Consider the following 22,413-nt stretch of genomic DNA (forward strand, 5'->3'; position numbering starts at 1 on the left):
TCTCCCTGGTTTCAAGCTTATGCCCTCTAGCGTCTCCGCTTCAGTGGTTCTTCACTTCTATTGGGACTGCATAGTCCTATTACTGCTAGAACAAACCAGTGGCCTAAAACAGCATCAATATGTTATTTTACACTTCCAGAGGACAGAAGTCTAAAACTAGTTTCACTATGCCAAAGTCAAGCCAGGAGCAGAACTGCTTCCTCCCAGAGGCTCTGAAGGAAAATCCATTTTTAACTTACAGTGATCATTTGAATCCCATGGTTTGTAGCTCCTGCTTTCAATTTCAAAGTGCGTTACTTTGTCATCATCTGTTTTCTCTTCTGCCTTTAACCCTCCTGGATCCCTTATAAAGAGGATTAGGATTGTATCAGGTCTTCCCCAATAATCCAGGATAATCCCCTAACAGTAAGAGGTTGAATAACATCTGCAAAGCCCTTTTTGTTATAGAAAGTAACATCCACAGGGATTATTGCAAGAACCTTTTGGGATTCACTGTCCAACCAATAATGACAACTAAAATGCAGTAGCCTTACCACGTTTTGCTCATTTGCTTACACAGACATTGCAACCAATCCCTCCTATACACACTGGACTCCCTTGTGCCCCACCCCACTCTTTCTGTTGTGTTTATCTGAAAATGCTCAGCTTGACTCAGTGCAATTTCTTTGACTTGTAAAGGCCTGCACCGGAAAATGTAGCTAGAGAAAACTGGTCTCTGCTGACAGCTTCATTTTAAGTTCTGTACTACTAACTCCATAGAGCCCAAGGAAGCCCATCATATTCCCTAATCTTTCCACTTACCCGGGATTATTCTCCTCTCATCCTTCTCATTCTGGGCTGATGTTCTTTTTCTTTTTACTCAAAGACAGAAGCTCTCGCTAGGCAGTAACAAACTGACCTTTCTCTGTGCACAGCAAGGCCACCTGGCCTTCCTTTCTCTAAGACTGAGTGAAAGTGACTTCCTTGATGCAGAAGACCAGCCCTGACCCTCTTCCTGCTCCTCAGTTGCATCCTCTCTCTCCAGGACAGAGCATGAGCAATTGCTTTCCCCTCTGACATGCTTCTGAAGCATTCTCATCAGTAAAAAACGTTATTAAAAACTCAAACAGTGCCCCTGCATCACCACATTTTTATTCCCATCTTAGCAAAACCCCTTGGAAGTTTGTTTACATTGGCTTTCTCCCTTCACTGCTAAGACGCATGGTGCAGATTTTAAAATGGCTTGTGTTCATTGCCAATTGCAGTGTGACAAATTAAGTTTAGTAGCTCTAAATGATCTCACAGTCTTTTTAGGTCAGAAATTCAGGCACAGCATGGCTAAATTCTCAACCAAGAGCATGTAGTTCCTTCTAAGCTTGAGATTCCTTTCCAAGTTCATTGGCGGTTGGAAGAATTCAGTTCCTGTGGTTATAGAACTGAGGTCCCCTTTTCTTCTGGCTCGTGGCTTGAGGACCTCTCTCAGCTCATTGCAGTTGACTTTAGCTCCTTCTATGTAGCATCAGCAGCAGTTCTTTCTCTCACACAGGTGTTTGCACGAGCTCCGCCCACCATCTCTGTCTCTATCTTATATTTTTCTTTGTTTACCTCTATTTGACAATAGCGTTTTGTGTGACTATATACTCCACCATCTCTAATGTCCCTAGATATTAATTTTTTTGAGGATAGTTATTTGTTTTATTCATTTGATATTTTGCTAGTAACTTTAGAAAGCAAGTATGCAATAAATATTGTCAATATAAGTAAATTGCATTCTTATCTCTGCCTTTTATAATCGATGTGCTAAATTAAAGCACAGTTTGTAAAAGCCAGACATTGTACTAGACATTGGTTTAAATTTTCACATGGTGGTAACAAAAATACTAGATAGAATCTGATAAGGCAAAGATTATTTATATCATGAGCCATTTAATGGTAATAATCTGCATTTACATTCTGTTATCAAAAATCTCCAATAAACCATAGAATAGGTATGTGAGTCATTTTTTTTATCACTGGGATAAAATACTCATCACTCACGCCTTAAAGGAGAACAGGTTTGTCTTGGCTCATGGCTTTTGAAAGATTCATTCCATGGTCAGCTGACTCCAAGACATGCTAGCGGGGCTGGGTGAAGGACAACTGTCCCACTCTTGGTAGCCAGGAAGCAGAGGCAGAAGGGAGGAGCCAAGGGCAAAGTCACACCCTTCCAGGTCATGCCCCTAATGACCATCCTTCCCAAAGCCCCTCCTCGTAACAGCAGATTCAATGACTAAATTCATCAGTGCATTTACTGACCAGTACAACACCCCATGGCTCAATCACCTTTCAAACACATGAGACTTTGGGGGACATTTTAGATCTAAACCATACCAGTATGGTTTTTCCTGACTTAGGACTACTTCTGTTACAGCCTTTGAACCAAGATTACTCATGGCACAAAATTATTTTCAATCTGGTACTTAATAACAGAAGTTACAGCAATTATCAAACTAGTTGTTCCACAGAGCAGCAGGTTCCCTGTGGAAAACACATTTCTACTTATCAAAAAATGACATTCTGCTGAGGACTGTGAACATCATGTCCCAAATATCAACTCTCCTCCTGAAGACAATTTGGAGGAAGCCTTTCTTTTCATGTTGACAACCTCAGGGTTTGAATTACTCATCAAAAGATTGATCACGATTTGGCAAATGTAAACGACTCAGAGCCTGCTATCGTGAATTCTAACCACTCATTCTATAATTTGAGACCTCTTAGATTCACATTTGTGCCTTGGCAGTAAATTTATGATCTACATAAACAAGAAGCTCATTTTCTTGCAATTTAAATATGGCCTTCATGCCAAAGATTATAGCATCAATTTTTGAAAGGCACTTCGGAACCAAATTAAATCTTTAAAATTCTTGATTCAAACTTGATGAAGTTGCCAAAAGAGTCTTGCCTTTTAAAAGTTCTGCAATAAATAATCTAAAATGTTACACACCTTCTGACTTATAAATCTTACTTCTAGAACTTCATCCTGAGAAAATAGTCCTGTCCATGAAATTTAATGACCTCAGTTTTAATATTAAGATCATGCACACTTGTGTAAACTTCTTTGTATCAGTTTTCACTTGTAAAACAGGAGTTAACATTATATACCTTTCAGATTTTTGTGAGTTCTAAGATATTAAAAATATAGTTCCTGTAAGCAGGGCTGGTCTGTAAGAAGTACATTGGAATAATAGCTGTGGAGGATCCCAGACCTCTAAAAGCATGCATTATGACATTAAAAATTTGGAATAAATTAAATATTCAGCAATAAGGGATTCTGAAATAAATTTTGGTAAATCCATACAATGAAACTTTTTGCAGTCATATAAAAAGTCATTGCAAAAGAGTTTATAGTGACCTAGAAAAATATTCATGGTGACGTGTTACCTGAAATTCTGCTTCTAAGAATGAAAATAGATATTCAGGCAAAAAACTTATACATAAACATTCATAACTGTGTCCAAACAACTCAGACACCCATCAGTTGCTGAATGGGTAAGTAAAATGTGGCATAGCTTCAGGTGAATGTCACTCAGCACTCAGTTACAAAAAAATAAGAAACTGATAGATGTTACAACATGGATGGACCCTGAAAATATGATGCTCTGTAAGTGACAGAACTTAGGCACAAAAATCACAAAATTATGACCCCTTTTGTATAAAACAGCTAGACTAGGTACATACACAGTGACAGGAAGGACATGAATGTTTTCTTTAAGCTCGATGAAGTGAAGAATGGGGAGGGACTGTGAGGAAAGAGTTGTAGTACTCAGGAGAGGTGACAGCTACACCACAGTGAATGTGTTTAATGCCACCAAACTGTAAATTTTGCATATAAGATATTACCTGAAAAACTTGCAAAAGTACATTAACAATAAAATATGTTCCAAGTCCATCTGAAAACATGTACAAAAATGGGAATTTACACACCAAAGTATTAATGATTGTGATTTTTGGGATATTAACAGTGTTTTTACAATTACCTGTGCTTTCATAGTTTTTACAGTAAATATATATTAAAAGTTATAATAAGAGAAGTTTGAGTGGTCAAGTAGACATAAATGTTGAATAAATATGAAACAGGAAAACAGACCTGAGACTAACTTGCACTGTGTGCTCACACACTAAAAGTATTGAGCATTAATTGATATTTGTATCTTGTGTGCTCACAGCTCCAAAATGTGCTTTGCAGCATAGTGGCTGCTACTTTGTACTCTAGAACTCATAAGGAAGCAAATCCCATACTTAACATTTAATTTGCAAATCAGTATAGGAAAGCACATATCCAGACAGTAAGTAGGAGTAATTGTACCTAAGTCATGGCATCATAGGATAACCTCATCACTCACCATTCCTATATGCAACTATGAATGCCCCATTTTTAAAAAATCTTATTTCTTCCCCCACAGGAAGGCATAATATTAGTCAGAGGAGCTCAAAGTAAGATATTTGATTAGTCTACTTTGCCTTTGTCTCAATAACCCCATGAGGAAAATCTCAGTATTCTTACTTTATACACAGTGAAATTTGAACTCAGAGTCAATCACATCCCTGGGTTCAGGGTGTTAGGAATGACAGTCCTGCAGAATTCAGCTATGATCCAGAAACCTCAAGCTCATGCTGTACTCGCAGCAGTTAACCCTTGCTGTGTCACTTTATGGATGAAAACACAGAAGTTTAGAGAAATAACCAGCCTGGAGTGAAGTCAGAGTGCATGATAAACTCAGGATTTAATATCAAATTTCTCAATCTGGATTTCTACAAATCTCAGTTGCTTCCAAAATCCATTCTCAATGTTATCAATGTCATAAACTCTGTGTCCTTCAAAAAGAGCACCAACACTGGCAGTGGTGGCACATGCCTAAAACCTCTACCCTCCTCCAATACTCTGGAAGGCCAAGCTGGAGGATCACAAGTTCAAGCCCAGTCTGAGGAGCTTAGCAACCTAACGAAACCCTGTGTCAAAATAAAAACTTAAAAAAGAGCTGGATAAATGGCTCAGTGCAAAGCCTCTGAGTTTAATCTTTTATACCAAAGAGAGGGGTAAAAAGGCACCAAAAAGACCACAGTACAATGTACCTTGAAAGAATTAGTAGGAAGATTATGGGTACTTTAGAACAAATAGATTTCATATGCTGAGAGAATAAAGGTTCAACTAAAAATAGCATTCTGCCATCAAGTTGTAAAATGCTCTAAGTTCAAACAGATGCAGACACTTTATCTTAGACGGTTGTGATGATGGGAATAACACTGCAGTGTGATGAACATTCCAATTTGAGGTGCAGTGCAAAATGAATGAGACCTCTTAAAGATGGAATGAGACAAAACTTGATATGAAGCTTGCAGGCAGAGCCACCTGCCAGCCGGGTGCACCACGCTGGGGCTTTGTTTGGTTGACACAATCTCTTTGTGAGCAGATTTTGATATTCCAGCCACATCCCAGCTGCCTCTATAGATACTCTGGAGGTGAAGCATCTTCAGTCCATGTTCGCTGCCTCCTTTGAAGGAGTGGGTTCAGTGCAGAGGTTTTCAGCCCACAGAAAAAGTAGAAGTCATTCTCTTTCCTTCGTGATGACTTTAGCACTGTCAATTATTCACCTGGATATATCTCCCCGGGGTCTATTTTATTCTCCCTCATACTTTTGAATACTTTCCAACCAGCCAACCCTTGGAGTTTCGTTGCCCCATTGCAAGCCTTGCATATATTATTATAAGCACGTCTCTTTCCTAACATGCTGGCCCCATGGCTCCTTCCTTAAATACCTGCTCTGCTCTTCTTCAGTAAATCCCATTGCATTCAAGCACAGCGACCTGAACCCCTGATTCCCCTGTGTCACATTCTCTGATGCCTGAGCTTCCTATTCTTAGCTGCCTGTGTATTTCCAGCCCTTCTCCTCTGTCTCCTGTCATCTGCCACAGACCCCAGTCTTTCCCTCTGTTGTGTCCACTTGCTTTGTGATGTTTGCCTGCGTGCTCACGAGTGGTGCCGCAGTCATCCTGGGACCTCATGTGGCTTCCAATACTTTTCTCAGTCCTGCCCAAGCAAAGGCTGGGAGTGAGGGGATCACTTAGAGGGGGTTCACTGGGATGATGGGGAGGGAGTGAGGGGTTCACTGGGATGATGAAGCCTGAGCTGATGTGGGAAAAGGAAAACTGCCCATTCATTCAATCATTCAGTCACACCTCCCTGCATTTTCTGAGGAATCATGCACATCAGATCCCGTGCTGGGGAATCCGTGTGCGTCTGGTTCTGTGTTTTTATACATGTGTATCCAGGGGTCACAGCAACAGGGGTTATCAAACATCCCCTTTAGTATATCCATTTTATTTTCTCTCTCTTTTTTCTTTTTTGAGAGAGGGTCTCTCTATATAATTCAGGTTGGCCTTGGGCTCACTTTGTAGCCCAGATTGGTCTTGAATTTGCAATGATCCTCCTGCCTCAGCCTCCTGAATGCTGGAATTATAGGAGTGCACCACCACACCCAGCTGTATTACATTTTCATGGCACCCCCCTAGACCCAAAGGAATAATCAAGGAGCTCTGTTTTGTTTCTTCGTTTGAATTTAAACAACTTAATAAGTACATGTTTTTTTTAGTAAGTACATATTATGAATGAGCAAACAACCATTAGAAAAATGGGTACACATTATTGGGGGAGAGAAAAGTATTTTTCCTTCATTTCTAAATAGCCACAATTACGAATGGGATATATATTCCTGTCAGGCATTGCAGAGATTTGCAAAATTTAGACTCAACCCAAGCCTTCAGCTTTTTTTTTTTCTTTTGTCTTTTTGAGACAGAGTCTCTCTATGCAGTTCAGGCTGGCCTTGAGCTCACTTTGTTGCCCAGACTGATCTCGAATTCGCAATAATCCTGCTGCCTCAGCCTCCTGAGTGCTGTGATTACAGATGTGAGCCACCATGCCCGGCTCCCTCAGGTTTTGATTGGATGCTCTGACTCTGCAGGGGGCCATAGTAAACCCAATTTGTAAATCTTTTATGTATCATATGTATATAGCATATATTACATATAAATATATGTATAGCATTACATTATATTAAATCTGTTCCTTTGGGGAACCCTAGCTGACACAGTACTCAGGTAACTATCATCATCAGACAAGAAATAGAACCACCTCAGAGCTTCTCTTGGGCTCTCTGAGTGAGTTCCGAAGCCCTGGTTCCTCATTCCACTGCATTGCTTTAATCACTGTGTTGATCTCTGTAGAGAAGTTTCCCTGATTCGTGAGCTTCATATAATGAATCTGTACAGCTTGTGCACCTTTGTGTCTCACCTTATTCTCAGTAGACTGACTGCAAGGTTCACCTATATTGTTCTATGTATCAGGAATGTGTCCTTAATTCTTTCTGAATTTAATTGTGCTTCACTGTATGAATATGTTACGTGTCTTTCAGGTTTCTCAAATGGGAAAAAGAATCCTTTTAATTTTCTTCATAGATGCATGCTTCCTGAAGCAATATATTATTTAGATACTTTGTAGACTTTAGAAAACTGTATGCTATTTTATAAGAATTAAATGTTACAGCTTTCTTTCTTCAATATCATGTTTCTGAGTTTTCTATGTTCAAGACAACTACTGCTTATTAAATTTGGTGCTGAGTATTCTTCCATTTATGAGAAAGTCACAATTTTTTATTCATTTTCCTATTGATAAACAAATTCTTTTGTGTCCTAAGTATGCCAAGGCTTTTCTTTCATCAGACACTTTTAACTTTGCAAAGAAATAAGAATAATTCACCATAATTTTTCCTCCAAGATATTAATTACAAAGGAAAAATAGTGACTTTGTGTCTCAGTCACTTTATCTCTGAGCCACAATGCCTGACACCCACAAACTAAAGGAGAGATTTATTTTGGCTCACAGTTTTTAGACGATGCAATCTCTAGCTTGCTGGTTTCAAGGTGGGAAGGGCATGATGGATGGATCTGGTGGAGGAAAGACACTTACCTCATGGTCATCAGGAAGCAGATAGTGAAGAGAGGCACCAGGGAGGCTGATAGCCTTCCATATGTTGCCCTCAGTGACCTGTTATTTCCCCCCAGAACCTGGATCCTAAGGTACATTCAGCTCTGAACTCTTTGGGGAATGATATGGCTTGTGTCTGGATGTCTCTCAAAGCCTCATGTGGTCATGGAGGTGTGGTCATTTTGGAGGTGGCTGAATCTAGAGTTTGTGATTGATTCATGGTCCAGTGCTGGGATTAGGGTGTGATTGCTACATCCACTCTGGGGCAGGTATCCTGCATATATTATAGAAGGAGATTTGTCTCCTTTTTTCCTCTTGTTGCTTTGCTGTCTTCTACCACCATGAACTGTTGCCTCTCTGGTATTCCTCCCTGCCTTAGAGCCAGGTGACTATGGACTGAAACCTCCACAAACTATGAGTTAGGTAAACCTTTCTTCCCTTAACTTTGAGTGTCAGGTATTTTGTCTTAGCAAGAGAAAAGTAACTAACACAGGGAATTAATTCACTGATGGACACAGCACCTCCATTTTCCCATCACCTTACAAAACCCAAATTCTGAACACACAGCCTTTAGGGAGACATTCTAGATCTAGCCCATAAAACTTTGTAATGAATAAGCCGAGAAACAGACTACAACTGCTAGAGATTAACATTCCCGGTAATAAAAAAGATTGGCATTGTGTATCCCTTAACATGAGAAAAATGCTATTTCTGTGGTATATTTACCAGAAATGGCTAACTTTAATTATGAGACAACACCCAACAAATTGAAATTGAGCAAGGTCCTTTGAAATATTTGGGCAGCACTTTTCACCAGAGACAAAAGAGAACTCAGTCCACAGAGTAATGAATCTTGAAGTAGAGAAATGATGTCAGTGGAGAACTGTGAACATTTGAATAAAATTTGCATATTCATTAACTGTTTTCTACTAACGTTGATCTCTTGGCTTCTAATATGTCTATGCCATATGTTAACATTACAGGAAGTTAAATGGGGATATATGGGAATTCTCTTGCTATTTTTGTAACTTTTGGCTAAATCTAAAATTATTTCAAGATACAAAGTTAAAAATAAGCAAAAGCAAATCAGTGCCATTACTATAACTCAGAATTCCCTTTTGGTTTTTAATTTGATTGTTATTTATTTTTCATTCCCATAAATGTGTTTGGCTATTTTTTAAAAGGCATCTATTGACTTCTTGGATTGACTTTATCTGTTATTATGGTTTTATTTATTATTTATTTTTAATTGACACAAAATAATTGTGCATTGTCATAGTTATTAAACCATGTGTTTTCCTTTAAATAATTTTCTAAAACAAAAAAACCCTGTGATCTCACTGGAGGTTATTTTAGGGTAAGTCTATAAACTTAAGGCAATTTTGGTGTCATTGTTATATAGTGTATTCAGAGTGAATGGTATTGTTTCAGAGAGGAGCTCTGGTTTAAGGGCTAATGGTAACAGTTTCCAATAAATGACACTGACTTTCCAATAGACAAAACCAAATCTAAGAAATCTCACCTAAGACTTCTCTTTCTCTTTCTCTTTTCTTTTGACACGGTCTCACTCTGATATAGTTCAAGGTGATCTTGAATACACTATGTATCCTAGATTGGCCTCCAACTCACAGCGACCTTTCTGCCCCATCCTTCTAGGAGCACAGCTGTGCACTACCGTGCCTGGCTCATGACCTTTCTACAAAAGCAGAAATGCACACTGCCAAGTGAGGAACTTGCCATCTGTGATGAGTTCCAGTGTGGACCCCAAGAAAGCCTGATCCTGTAGCCCTGAGATAATAGCTGGAGAACAACTGAAAGATCTTTCAGCTACAAAAGAAAGGTAGGTGTTGGCAAATAAAATGAACTCTGAAACTGAGAGATATATGCCTTTAAAATTCTATTGGTATTTTATCTAAAGAACAATCTTGCCTTTAGGCTTTACAAAATTATCAAACTCATCTCCCAAGGCTTATTGAAAGAAAATGGAGAAGAGCTATTCCCTGTCTCCTAAGTCACAGGCCCTCACTGGCCTAAGGGCATTTCTGTGATTAGGCTCATTCATTCCTGATAAAGGGACTGGGTAACTGTTGTCACTGTCTACCTTGTTTTATTGATGAAGTGGATGATTAACTCAAAGGTCCACAGCCAGTGTTCACATTACCAAGTATGACACTAGGTCTCAGCCCTCCAGAACTTGTGTTCTTGGCACACACTTGTGCTCCAGGATCACTGGCTGCCACAGTCTGTATGTGGTTGATGGGTGGAAGCATTGGAGGCTCAGTAAGACCATGTTCGGGAATTTGGCCTCCGGAATCCTTGTTTCAGGGTTACCATGGAATCTTGACTTGTGTTAAAAAAAATTTTGTTTGCAACTCACTGCAGGACTGAAAAGGGATATAAATTCCAGTTATTAAGTCCCAAGTTCTAGACATTTGGTTGGGATCTTTCACAGATATTCCATTACTTAATCACAATATTACCACGTGGGATTCAGAAAAAAATCCCCAGTGGGTGAGAAAACATGCTCAGAGAGGTATTCAAGGCCAATGATTTTGAGATGGGATCTAACCCAGGCTTTCAGCTTCTCAGGCCCCGGCCCTTTCCAAGTCTATCTGGGTCGAGGCCATTAAAGTAACAATCTTACATCACTTATTTAACCCTTTAACAAATGTTGAAACATTTACAAAGCTGAATAACTGGGACTCTTTAGCCTGCTAGAGAGCATACTCTAATTATTTTAAAACTCTGTATTTACATAGTGAGCTCACAAGGATCTGGTTAGGTCCAGGTTCAGCAAACGAATAGAGGGGCACCAAGACCTATTGTACACTCCTATGAGTTTGTGGATGCTTTCTGAAAAGATTCTGATTTCCTACTTCCTGCTAAGATTGCATAGAAATATGCAGAAGTTTAGTATTTACTTTAAAATTACTATAACTACAACCAACAATAACTTTACAGACAAACTCTGAAGTTTGAAAAACCTGGAAAGTGCTTCCTGTTAAATCCTGACTGAACAGGGAAGAAGGGAAGAAGCCGTGTTGTACAGCTTACCCTTATCTTTTGCCACAGGTAATTGGACAACAGTGGATGTGTGACTCAGGCCGGCTAATGGGAGCTTCTTCCTCAGGAATTTATAGTCAATTTTAGAGAGACTGATTCTCCCTGGTGCTGAACCTACAATGAATAGACTCTGGAGCTTGGGCAGGGAGCAGACAGGCCCAGAAGCCACTCTGTAGCAGAATAAAGCAGATGTGCTTTGTCTATCTGTCAAGTTCAGTCAGGAAGCAGAAAACAAACTAGCTAATTTAACAGATTTTCTAATGGGAGTTGGTTAAAAGTGTTGTGGGGCTGTAGAGACCAAAGAGAACACTGAGATTATACAGAGGTACTAACTTCAGGGAGGAGCAGACATTCCTAGGCCTAGGGAAACACAGGAAGAAGTTAGGAAGAGGGTGATGCAGAGCTGAGCCCCAGACCTGTGGAGAGTAGGTACTGTACAGTTGGAGTTGGTGCCTCTCGAACTCACAGAAAATCTCCTGAGGCTGAGCGCCAGGGAGAAGTGTGAGCCGGCTGAGGCTGCACTGCTGAAGGGTCACCATGAGGTGGGTTGTGGATATGCAATTCGAAGCTCTGAACGTAACCCTGGGAAACCTGGAACACAGGTACACTGGGCCTAGCTGCTGTGGCTGTGGCTGCTGAGGAGACATGTGTTGCTAGGTGATGTGGGCAGTAACAGCAAGCCATCCGGGGTCCTTTCTTCCTCTTTCAGGCTTTTAGACTCTTCCTAGCATTCATTCCCTTTAGAAGGGAGGTCACAGAACCAGTCAGAAAGACAGAAATGTGATTTGTAAAGACCCAGCTCCTGCATCACAAAGAATTGATAAAGCTGAGTGTGGGACTCAGAGATAAAAGCTTAATAGCCAGGACACTGACAGGAATGGCCTTGAGAATCCAGTGCCCATCAGGCCTCTGTCCTGTGATTTCTCCACAGCAGAATTATTGACATTTGGAGTCAGATAATTCTTTGGCGTGGGGTTGCCTGTCACCTTTTAGGAGGTTAAGCAGCATCCCTGGTCCCTAATGACTGGATGCCAACAGCAACTCCCAAGCTGACTGTCACAGATATCTCTACACATTGCAGAATATTCCTTGGGGGACAAAATCTTCTCCAGTTGAGAACCACTGAGCTAAGTGCTTGCTTTGTGCTGTGCTTGTCTCTATTATTTTAATAATCCCCCTTTTCCCACTTAAACTATTTCAATTTAACTCCTATTACCTGCAACCCAGGGAGTCTTACACGTTGTCCTATCATTTGTTGAGATCTTTAATATGTCTCAGGTCCTGTGCTAAGCATTTACAGGCATCATCTACTTTAATGCTCTCAACAATCCTGTGAGGCAGGAACATGTATTTTGTCCTCACTCGACAGAAAAGGAAACTCAGGTTCTGTGAGGCAAGTTACTGCCAGGCATTTAGTAAAGCAGGTGCTTTACCTCGTGAAGCCGCACTGTCATATATTCCCACTCATCAGTGTCACAGGCCTCCGTCACCTTGTCCTGAATCCTTTATAGTACATTGAGCCACAAGATATTGCCATGTTTGTACATCAAGAAAGTCAGATGTCAGTGGCCCCATTTAATGTAAGTAAATGTGTCCCATCCTTTGTTAGGAAGGCCACCATCCAATAATCATGCCCGTTGTTCATGGTGGTGTCTTGTGCTCTTCTTCATGAGCTCTTCCTGGACTGCTTCAATTTATGAAGATATATTGATTTGCTAGAGCTTCCATAAAAATGTATTCCTGACGATGTAACTCAAACAAGAGAAATGTGCTTTTTCAAATGTTTGGAGGTCAGGAGCCTCAGAGCAAGGTGCCAGCAAGGTTGCTTTCTGCAATCTCTCTCTTTGGCTTGTAGCTAACTGATTCTCCTTGTATTGCCACATGTCTTCCAATTTTGCACCTCTGTGTCTTAATCTCCCATCTAATAAGGATATCGATTATATCAAGCTTTGATTTGACCTAACCACCTCCTTAAAGTTCCCATCTCTAGATATAACCACATATTTGAGGTTGGGGGGTTAAGGACTTCAGCCTGTGAATTTGGGGGTGAACACAGTTCTGCCTATAACAGTAAATTTCACCCTCCCAGAAGCAACAAGTGCTTGCTGTTTGTGAGATTCACTTGACCCTCAATCATATTTGTTTAATTTGACTCTCGAACTGTTTTGTTTTACATAAATGTGTATAAATCTTGTCCCTTCAGGAAGTCCCTATGTTACTAAGAGCACTTTCTCCCTCAGACCTGGCTCTGTGATAGGCACCCATCAATAGCATTTTTATATAGTTATCATTAATAAAATACCAAAATAAAATAGGAACATTAATTCTAAAAATTCTGAAATTTCTTCCATCTTTAAGTTTCCACAACTCGCTGCTCTTTAAAACCACTTTTTATGCAGTTAAAACACTCTGAGCTCTCTTGGAAACCTTTATTATTACCTTAATTTTCTTCGTGATGAGCCAGCACCAGTGCTATCAAGAACCGAGTTTTAAAAACACTCAAAACTGATTTGCCCTGTGGGAGCCCCTTAAGATTTTCAGCTCTAACTGCTGATCAAGTAAACACAGGCTCCAAGGCTAAGAGAAAGAAAAATATTAAGACCAAAAAAGCATATGTAAAAGTCTGTGAGCTTCAACCCACAGGCTAGCTAAAAATAGAACTCCATTACGACCTCTTCCTCCGCCAAGCCAGAGAGGCCAGAGAGGGGCTGATGGGTATCACGGCTTGCAAATGAAGCACTAGTTTATGGAATAAATGTAAATATATTCATTCTAGGGAGTTCTTTTCAGATCCACACTGGTTTTTGGCTCTGGTCCACAGTGTTTATGACATAGAAAAATTTAGAGCTCTGACTATGGCAGTCATTGTTTCTTCTAGAACATGCAGAAATGTCTAATTTATAACATTTTTATTTGACTGGAGAATATGGTGAACAGGCTCCAAATCATTTCCCTGAAGAATGACTACTGTGCATGATTTATCAATCATAGCTTTGCATCTGTTCATTTGCCTTCCCTCAGCAAATATTTATTGTATGCCTACTTTACGGTGGTGGTTTAACTTTACCACTCTGCACTGTAGTCAGTCTGTGTTGCGGTTTGGGTCAGTAAGATCTAGGGAGACAGTAGAAATGTCAGTTAAAAGTGGAGCCTGGGGGTCACCAGGCTTCTACACTTGCTGGCTCTAATAGACATGAAAAACCCAATATGCAATAACACAATTGTAATGGGGAATTTAGTACCCTATTAGCAAGAAGAGATAGATCAACTAGACAAAAAGTCAGCAAAGAAATAACAGAACTTGTGAACAAATGAACTTACTGGATATTTACAGGGTGTTCTACCCAACCACGTCACAATACACATTCTTTTCAGTTGCACATGGGACATTCTCTAAAATGAACCATATATTAGCCCATAGAACATGCTTAAGTAAATGCAAAGGGGTTGAAATTATCTCATGCATATTATCTGACCATAGTACATTGAAATTGGAAATTAATGGGAAAAGAAACTGCAAAACCTACATAAACACATAGAAATTAAATAACACCCCCCTGAACAACCAGTGAGTCATAGATGAAGTTAAAAAAGAAATTAAACAATCTCTATAAGTCAATGAAAAAGCAGATACAACATACCAGAACCTGGGAGATGCAGCAAAACCAGTCCTAACGCTGCACCTCAGGCTTCTAGAGAAAGAAGAGCAAGTCAACACCAAAGCTTAGAGAAGGGAGGAAATTATAAACATCAGAGCAGAAATTAATGCAACTAAGACTAAGAAAAACAATACAAAGAATTAAGAAATTGAAGAGGTGTTTCTTTGAAAGAATAAGCAAAATCTATAAATCCCCAGTCAACCTTATCAAGAAAAGGAAAGACTCAAATCCATGCAATGAGGAATAAAAAGGGTGAAATTACTATACATCGTATTGAAATACAGAAGATCATCAACTTCTACTTTGGAAATCTTTACTCACATAGGCTGTAAAACATAAAACAAATGGGCAAAGTTCTAGAAATGAATGAATTACCAAAACTGAATCAACAAGGTATAAAAATTTTGAATAACCCAATAACAGTTACTAAAATTGAAAATGTAATTAAAAGCTTATCAACAAAGAAAATCTCAGGTCTTCATGGATTCATGGCTGAATTCTACAAGAAATTTAGAGAAGATTTAATGCCAGTACTCTTCAAACTCTAATGGAATTCAAAGGGAAACAATTTTCCCTAACTCATTCCTCAAGGCAAGCATTATTCTGAAACCAAAATCAGAGAAAGGCCCAACCAAAAAGAACTGTAGATCAGTCTCCCTAATGAACCTGGATGCAAAAATTCTCAGTGAAATACTAGTAAACAGACCTCACAAATCATCAAGAAGATGATATACCATGACAAAGTGGGATTCATCTCAGGAATTCAGGATGGTTCAACATACACAAATCAATAAATGTAATATACCACATCAACAGAACCAAAGACAAAAGCCACATAATTATCTCAATAGCCTCAAAAAAAAAAAAAAAAGGAAATACTTAGGACTCAATCTAACAAGGATGTAAAACTATATACTGAAAACTATAATTTAAAAAGTAGATTGAAGAGGATATCAGAAAATGGAAAGATATTCCTTGCACAGGATGAACCAACATTGTGAAAATGGCCATAATTTCAAGCTATTATACAGATTCAATGCAATCCTCAACAAAATACCTTTAGTGTATTTTTCAAATCTAAAGAAAATATTCCTAAAATTCATTTGGAAGCAGAAGAAAACTAGACTAGCAAAGTCAATCCTGAGCAAAAAATGTATCAAAGGCAAGGCAGAATGCATCAAATTCCTGACTTGATATTATACTACAAAGCTACTGCAATAAAGTCAGCATCTTACTGGCAAGAAAACAATTACAGACACAACTACAAAGACACTCAGCCACCTTATCTTTGACAAAGGGCAAAACGTATTCACTGGAGAAAAGATAGCCTGTTTAACAAATTGTGCTGGAAAAATTGACTTTCCACATGCCAAAGACTAAAACTAGACTCATGTCTATCATCATGCACTATATTAAAGGCAAAATAGATCAAAGATCTAAATATTAAAATAGAAAATACCAACTCTAACAAAAGACAAGGTAGAAATCTTGAAGACATAGGGGTAGGCAAAGAGTTTATGAACAAAATGCACAGGAAGTACTTCAAAGAATCAACAACTGGAATCCCATCTTATTAAAAAGTTTTTACACTTCAAAGGAAATCATCGACAAAGTGAAAAGGAAACTCATAGAATAGAATTTTAGCCAATGTCCCTCAGACAAAGGACATAAAGAACATTAAAAGAACTGAAAAATATCAGGCTCTTCAAATTCAAAGACCTAAATCCAAAAATGGGCATTTGAGATGGACACACACTTCTCAGATGAAGAAATACAAATGGCAATAAATACCTAAAGAAATGTTCACCATCACTGGTCATTGAAGAAATGCAAATTAAAACAATGTTAAGATTCCATCTCCAGAAACAATGGCTGCCATCAAGAAATCAACCAATAACAAACATTGGTGGGGCTGAGGGGAAAAAGGAACACTTCTCCATGTTGGTGGGAGTGTAGATTGGTACAACCACTGTGGAAATCAGTGTGGAGATTCCTCAAAAAACTAAGATTGGATATCCCATTTAATCCAGCTATTCCCTTTCTGGATATCTTCCAAGAAGAACTGAAAATGTCATGCTACAGTGATATGTGCATGTTGGGAGCCGCAGCCCCGAGCCCGGTCGCCTTACTTGGCGGACGTGCGGCCTGTAGTAAAGAGCAAAGCCTGAGGTAGATTACCCCTCCCATCGAGTACGCCAGTTTCCTGCTTACCGCGTAAGCAACCCGCTCAACAATATAGTCTGCCTGGCAACTGATGATGTTAGCCAATCAGCTTGCCTTGCTTACTTTAACATGATTGGACACTGTACCCGTATATATACTGGTGCCACCCCTGGGAGGAAGTAGAAGCCAGGTAGAAGCCCGGAAGTAGAAGCCCAGAAGGAGCCGCGGAGAGCGGACCGATAGAGGCTTCGGGGCAGACTGAAGCACAAGAGGAGCCGCGGAGAGCGGACCAAAGGAGGCTTCAGCTGGGAGAACCCAGGGCAGGCTGTACGGAGAAGAAGAATAAAAAGAAAAGGTTGTCCACTCCCAGACTTTGTCGTGTGTCCTTCCGCCGGCCAGAAGCGACCGCGACATTTGGTGGCCCGCCCGGGGACTGATCACCCCCGAGACGTAGTGGACAACGCTCCAGTACAGAGCTGCGAGACAGGTGAGTTGGGGATAAGCCTGGGCTCTGGGTGGCGCGCACCTACAGGGCTTTTAGACTCCCCTCAGGCTCACGCGTAAGTGGCAGATTCCTTGGGCCTCACGCGGTGAGTAACATATTAAAAAATGGGAAACATGCTAGGTAGCGGCACTAAGAGCGAGGGTGGTTGTGGAGAAAGCTCTCAAGAGCTTACAAAAGTACGCAGGGTATCTGAGCAGGCCCAGTCAGGGAGCTCCCGAGAGGTGTCCGTCAAGGGGAACAAGGATGCTAAGGAGAAGGACGGGGCTCTAGCCTCGGAGTTGTCTGACTCCGAGGACGAGGGAAAGTTGAATGGCAGGGAGGCCAAAGAGACTAGCTGTCAGGAGCCTAAGTCGCTCCATAAGGAGTCGGGTCTGCGGAAGAGTAGAGAGCTCCTGAGTGCGCTCCGGCGCGAGAGGGAGGCAAAGCCTTCCGCCCCACCTCGGGGGCCGTTCCCGGAGGCGATTCCTCGCCACGAGGCGGCCGCCTGGGAGCCCCCCCCCCTTTCGCCAGAACAGGAAGTGATGCACGGGCCCCCATTCTCCGCCCAATCACGGCCGCCGTTTTATGCTCCGCCGCCGGCGGATCGGTATTTTCACAGGTGGCTTTGGCAGGGGAGACGCTTGTTTCATGAGGTACATCCACCACCTGGGATGGATAGTGACCCCTATGGGATATTTCCTGTACAAGTGGCTATAGGCCAGGGACGCAATGTACGGGAGCCTTTTGAGATAAAGCAGATTAGAGAACTTAAAAATGCAGTTACAACCTTTGGGCCGACTGCGCCTTACACCATTGCCATGCTGGAGAATCTGTCTTCTGGGCCCCTCACCCCCGCGGACTGGATTCAGCTAGCAAAGGCGTGTCTGCCCTCGGGTATTTACCTGGATTGGCGAGCCTGGTATGCAGAGTCCTCTGCAGAGCAGGCTGAGAGAAACGCCAATCGGGGAGACCGGGGGTGGAACAAGAGAATGCTTGTGGGAGAGGGTCGGCGCGCTGATGGTCAGACTCGGTTCCCCGGCGCTCTCTGGCGGGGAGGAGATAGAGAGCCATCCGCTCCGCCCTGGAGCTCTTTTCTAAAAGCGGCTCCCCGCCGAGAGGCCGCCACAGGAAACCCTCCCTTCCCTCAGCCGGCACAGGAAGTGACGCCCCGTTTCACTCTGTCGCGACCGCAGTCTTATGACGTCGCGCCGCTGGGCAGACGGTATTTTCATGGGCGGCTACTCTGCCGAGCAGGCTGAGAAAAACGCCGGTCGAGGAAAAAGGGGCTGGGGATTTAGCTCAGCGGCTTAAGCGCCTGCCTTGCAAGTGTGCAGTTGTTAGTTCGATCCCTGGTACCAATAAAAAAAAAAAAAAAAAAAAAAAAAAAAAAAAAAACGAAAAAGATAAAAATAAAAAATAAAAAATAAAAAACAAAAAGGGGGAGTAAACCCTCGAGGTTTGATCCCTGGTGATGTTTGGCAGATGGACATCACACATATACAGGAGTTTGGGACTCTTAAATATGTTCATGTTTCCACAGACACCTGTTCTCGCGTCATATTTGCAACAGCAGAAACAGGTGAAAAAGTGTCTAATGTGATCAATCATTGCCTGGCAGCTTGGGCCGCATGGGGCAAACCAAAAATATTAAAAACTGATAATGGACCAGCCTATATAGGCAAAGCTTTCAATGAGTTCTGCAAAATGATGGAGGTTCAATTAAAACATGGTATCCCATACAATCCCCAAGGTCAAGGAATCATTGAGAGGGCTCATAGAAGCCTCAAAGAAATTTTACAAAAACAAAAAGGGGGAGTAGGCCAAGGCCTGGCCCCAAAGGCACGATTATCCATGGCACTATTCACACACAATTTTTTAAATTTAAATAATGATAATTGCTCCCCAGCTGTGGAGCACTGCAACCCTTCCCCCAACCATAAAGGGTGGGTGAAGTGGAAAGATGTCCTGACAGGACAATGGATGGGCCCGGATCCAGTGGTCAGCTGGAACCGAGGCGCGGTTTGTGTTTTCCCACAGGAATCGGGACGAAAACCACTGTGGATACCGGAGAGACTGACACGGGCAACAAAGCCCTCGACTGAAGATCAGACCTGCCCTACCGGAGATCCATCACAGACCAACCAACAAGATGAATAGAAATAGCGGTAGCCCGAAATGGACAAAAAGATCCTCAGGCATATGCATGGCTTGCTCGATTGGCCCACGACCGAGTCTAGATATGGCGGGCATCCTTCATTCTCCTCCATAAGGTGACAATACACAGCAGGGTAGATGAGTCAATGACGGGTAAGAGCGTGCCTCCCCAGCACGACTCGACCTAAGCCAGGCCCTACCCCATCCTGCACGTAAGCCGCTGGACTGTTAGATGCTGCCCAGGTCTAAATTTCTCTCCAAGGGGATTTCTTTACGGAGAGGAAATGAGTGCAAGCTTGTGTGCATCCAGGTTCCGTCCAGTTTGTGCCTGGCCCTAGAAAAAGGACGAGGGCCTCAGGGCCTTGGCAGACCATGGGACGGCCGACCAGGGTCTAAGCCAAGGACCTACGGTGGGCCTACGCATAGGGCATAAGCCTCTGCACCCAGTCCAGGAAGGGCTACGATGCGCACATTCATAAAAAATAAAATAGGGGGAGATGTTGGGAGCCGCAGCCCCGAGCCCGGTCGCCTTACTTGGCGGACGTGCGGCCTGTAGTAAAGAGCAAAGCCTGAGGTAGATTACCCCTCCCATCGAGTACGCCAGTTTCCTGCTTACCGCGTAAGCAACCCGCTCAACAATATAGTCTGCCTGGCAACTGATGATGTTAGCCAATCAGCTTGCCTTGCTTACTTTAACATGATTGGACACTGTACCCGTATATATACTGGTGCCACCCCTGGGAGGAAGTAGAAGCCAGGTAGAAGCCCGGAAGTAGAAGCCCAGAAGGAGCCGCGGAGAGCGGACCGATAGAGGCTTCGGGGCAGACTGAAGCACAAGAGGAGCCGCGGAGAGCGGACCAAAGGAGGCTTCAGCTGGGAGAACCCAGGGCAGGCTGTACGGAGAAGAAGAATAAAAAGAAAAGGTTGTCCACTCCCAGACTTTGTCGTGTGTCCTTCCGCCGGCCAGAAGCGACCGCGACATGTGCACACATGTTTATAGCGGCACAATTTGTAACAGCTAAATCTTGGAAACAACTCACATGCCTGTCAGCCAAGGAATGGATAAAAAAGATGTGGCATTTTTATATAAATAGAGTATTACTCAGCTATAAAAAGGGTAATCTTGAGGTTTTTGTAGGTAAATTGATGCAATTTAAGACACACTCATAAGTGAAATAAATCAAACTCATGTGTGTAAAGATCATATTGTCTCCCTAGTGTAAAAAAAGACTGAAACAGTAATAAGTTCCAAAATGTACCATAGATATTGTGAAAATGAAAGAGAAACAGTGCTCAAAGTGAAAGCTCAACAGGAATAGGGGAAAGGAAAAAAGAAAGATGAAAAAATATTATATGTATCTCTATCTCTATCTCTATCTCTATACCTATATCTATATATACAAGATAGATAACTACACTACTTGATAAGTTCATCAAAAAGAACAGTTTGTGTTTTTATTGTTTGATCACTTTTTTATGCCTAAATCTTATAACCTGAGCTACTTTTAAGGTAACAATATGCAATATGTCAACTAGTGTCATTTTCCTTTTTTTGAAATTCTGTGTCCTTTTAATCATTTTTTGTTTTGCATTCAAAATAAAAAAGGAAGAAATAAAAACAAAAGATCCCATGGCTCAGGAGAAGGAATAAGGGCACTTGTAGCAGTTATCATTACTAAATGTCCTTAAGAATAGAGACTACTACTTTTCATCTATCGTGTGTGGTCCAGAGACTGACACAGAATGTGTGTTCAGAATTATACTCTATTAATGAGTCACTGAAATAGATGCTAGGATTATATAGATAAAAATGCATTTTCCTTGTTCTTTAGGACCTGAGTCTTATGGAGGGATGAACCAACCTGTATACATACAGACCTGGAGTCTGTATGTATACATGCATACACACACACACACACACACACACACACACACACACACACACACGGGCACAGACCACACAAGTGACTCCAATGTGGTTAAGGACCAGCAGAGGTGCAATGAAAGCTCAGAGGTAGGAGACCACAGATTTTATCTCAAAGCATTAGAGATAATGTTGGTGCTGTCCTATGGCAGGGCATTTCCAGTAGAAGGAAGAGTGTATGCAGACAAGAAAGAGCTGGAACACCAGGGCAGGCATGAGGCATGACTGGGGTTCAGGCAGTTCCAAACCCAGCTTATATTTTGCTCACTGTGACTATGGAGACTTGTAAAGGTTGCAAATTCCCCAGAAGGCAATATGCCCAGAGGGTTCTTCAGAGCAAATTCTCAACTGGTTAGGGTTGAAAGCCTTCTTGAAATGCACTGATGTTTCAAGCAGTCTGCTAAGGCATGAGACTTTCTCCACAAATGTCTTTCAAAGCATGAAAGAGAAAGAGCCAGGACCCTGAATAGCTGGATGTAGCGTGTGGCTCTATAGTTTGTGTGGCTCTGAGATTTTTACCAAGTGACTTTCTCCCCCAGCCTTTGGAAAGAGTAACAAGTCATCTACAACCTGCAGACACACAGCGAAGTACAAGAGTTGCCTGAAATTTCATTTGGTGGCTCACAGTGGCTCTGAACAGCCATTGGAAGAGGCGCAGAGGGATGGAACTGTGTTGTTTTCTGGAGAAATTGCCTTGCTGTTAATTCAAATAGAATGATCCCATAGGCCCTAAGGCAGAAATCACAGAATGAATTAGAAGGGCTGAAGGAAGCCAGAGGGATCCATGAATTAATATTTATTAGACACTGACTTTGTACCAGGCATTGCTAGGGAGGGAAATACAGATCTGCCAGCCACAGTGACTGCTCATAAGAAAATCACAGCTGTCCTGTGAGGCGAGCACATGGGAATAAGAAACATGAGATGTATTTGTGCAGAAGACTTTGCAAAAGGAACATTCTAGTTT

The 22,413-nt window shown here is 41.6% G+C and overlaps 1 long non-coding RNA gene across 1 annotated transcript; it reads left to right on the forward strand.

The window, feature by feature from the left end:
• The first annotated feature begins 16,528 nt into the window (after window positions 1-16,528).
• Window positions 16,529-20,453, forward strand: LOC134475447 (uncharacterized). Its single transcript, XR_010046576.1, has 2 exons — window positions 16,529-17,371; window positions 19,406-20,453. It is a non-coding gene; the product is annotated as an uncharacterized LOC134475447 (long non-coding RNA).
• The last annotated feature ends 1,960 nt before the right edge of the window (window positions 20,454-22,413 follow it).

This window comes from Cavia porcellus, unplaced genomic scaffold (assembly GCF_034190915.1).
Source record: "Cavia porcellus strain 051 isolate PalLab524CR breed Dunkin Hartley unplaced genomic scaffold, mCavPor4.1 scaffold_1, whole genome shotgun sequence".
In the NCBI taxonomy this organism is placed as follows: Eukaryota; Metazoa; Chordata; class Mammalia; order Rodentia; family Caviidae; genus Cavia; species Cavia porcellus.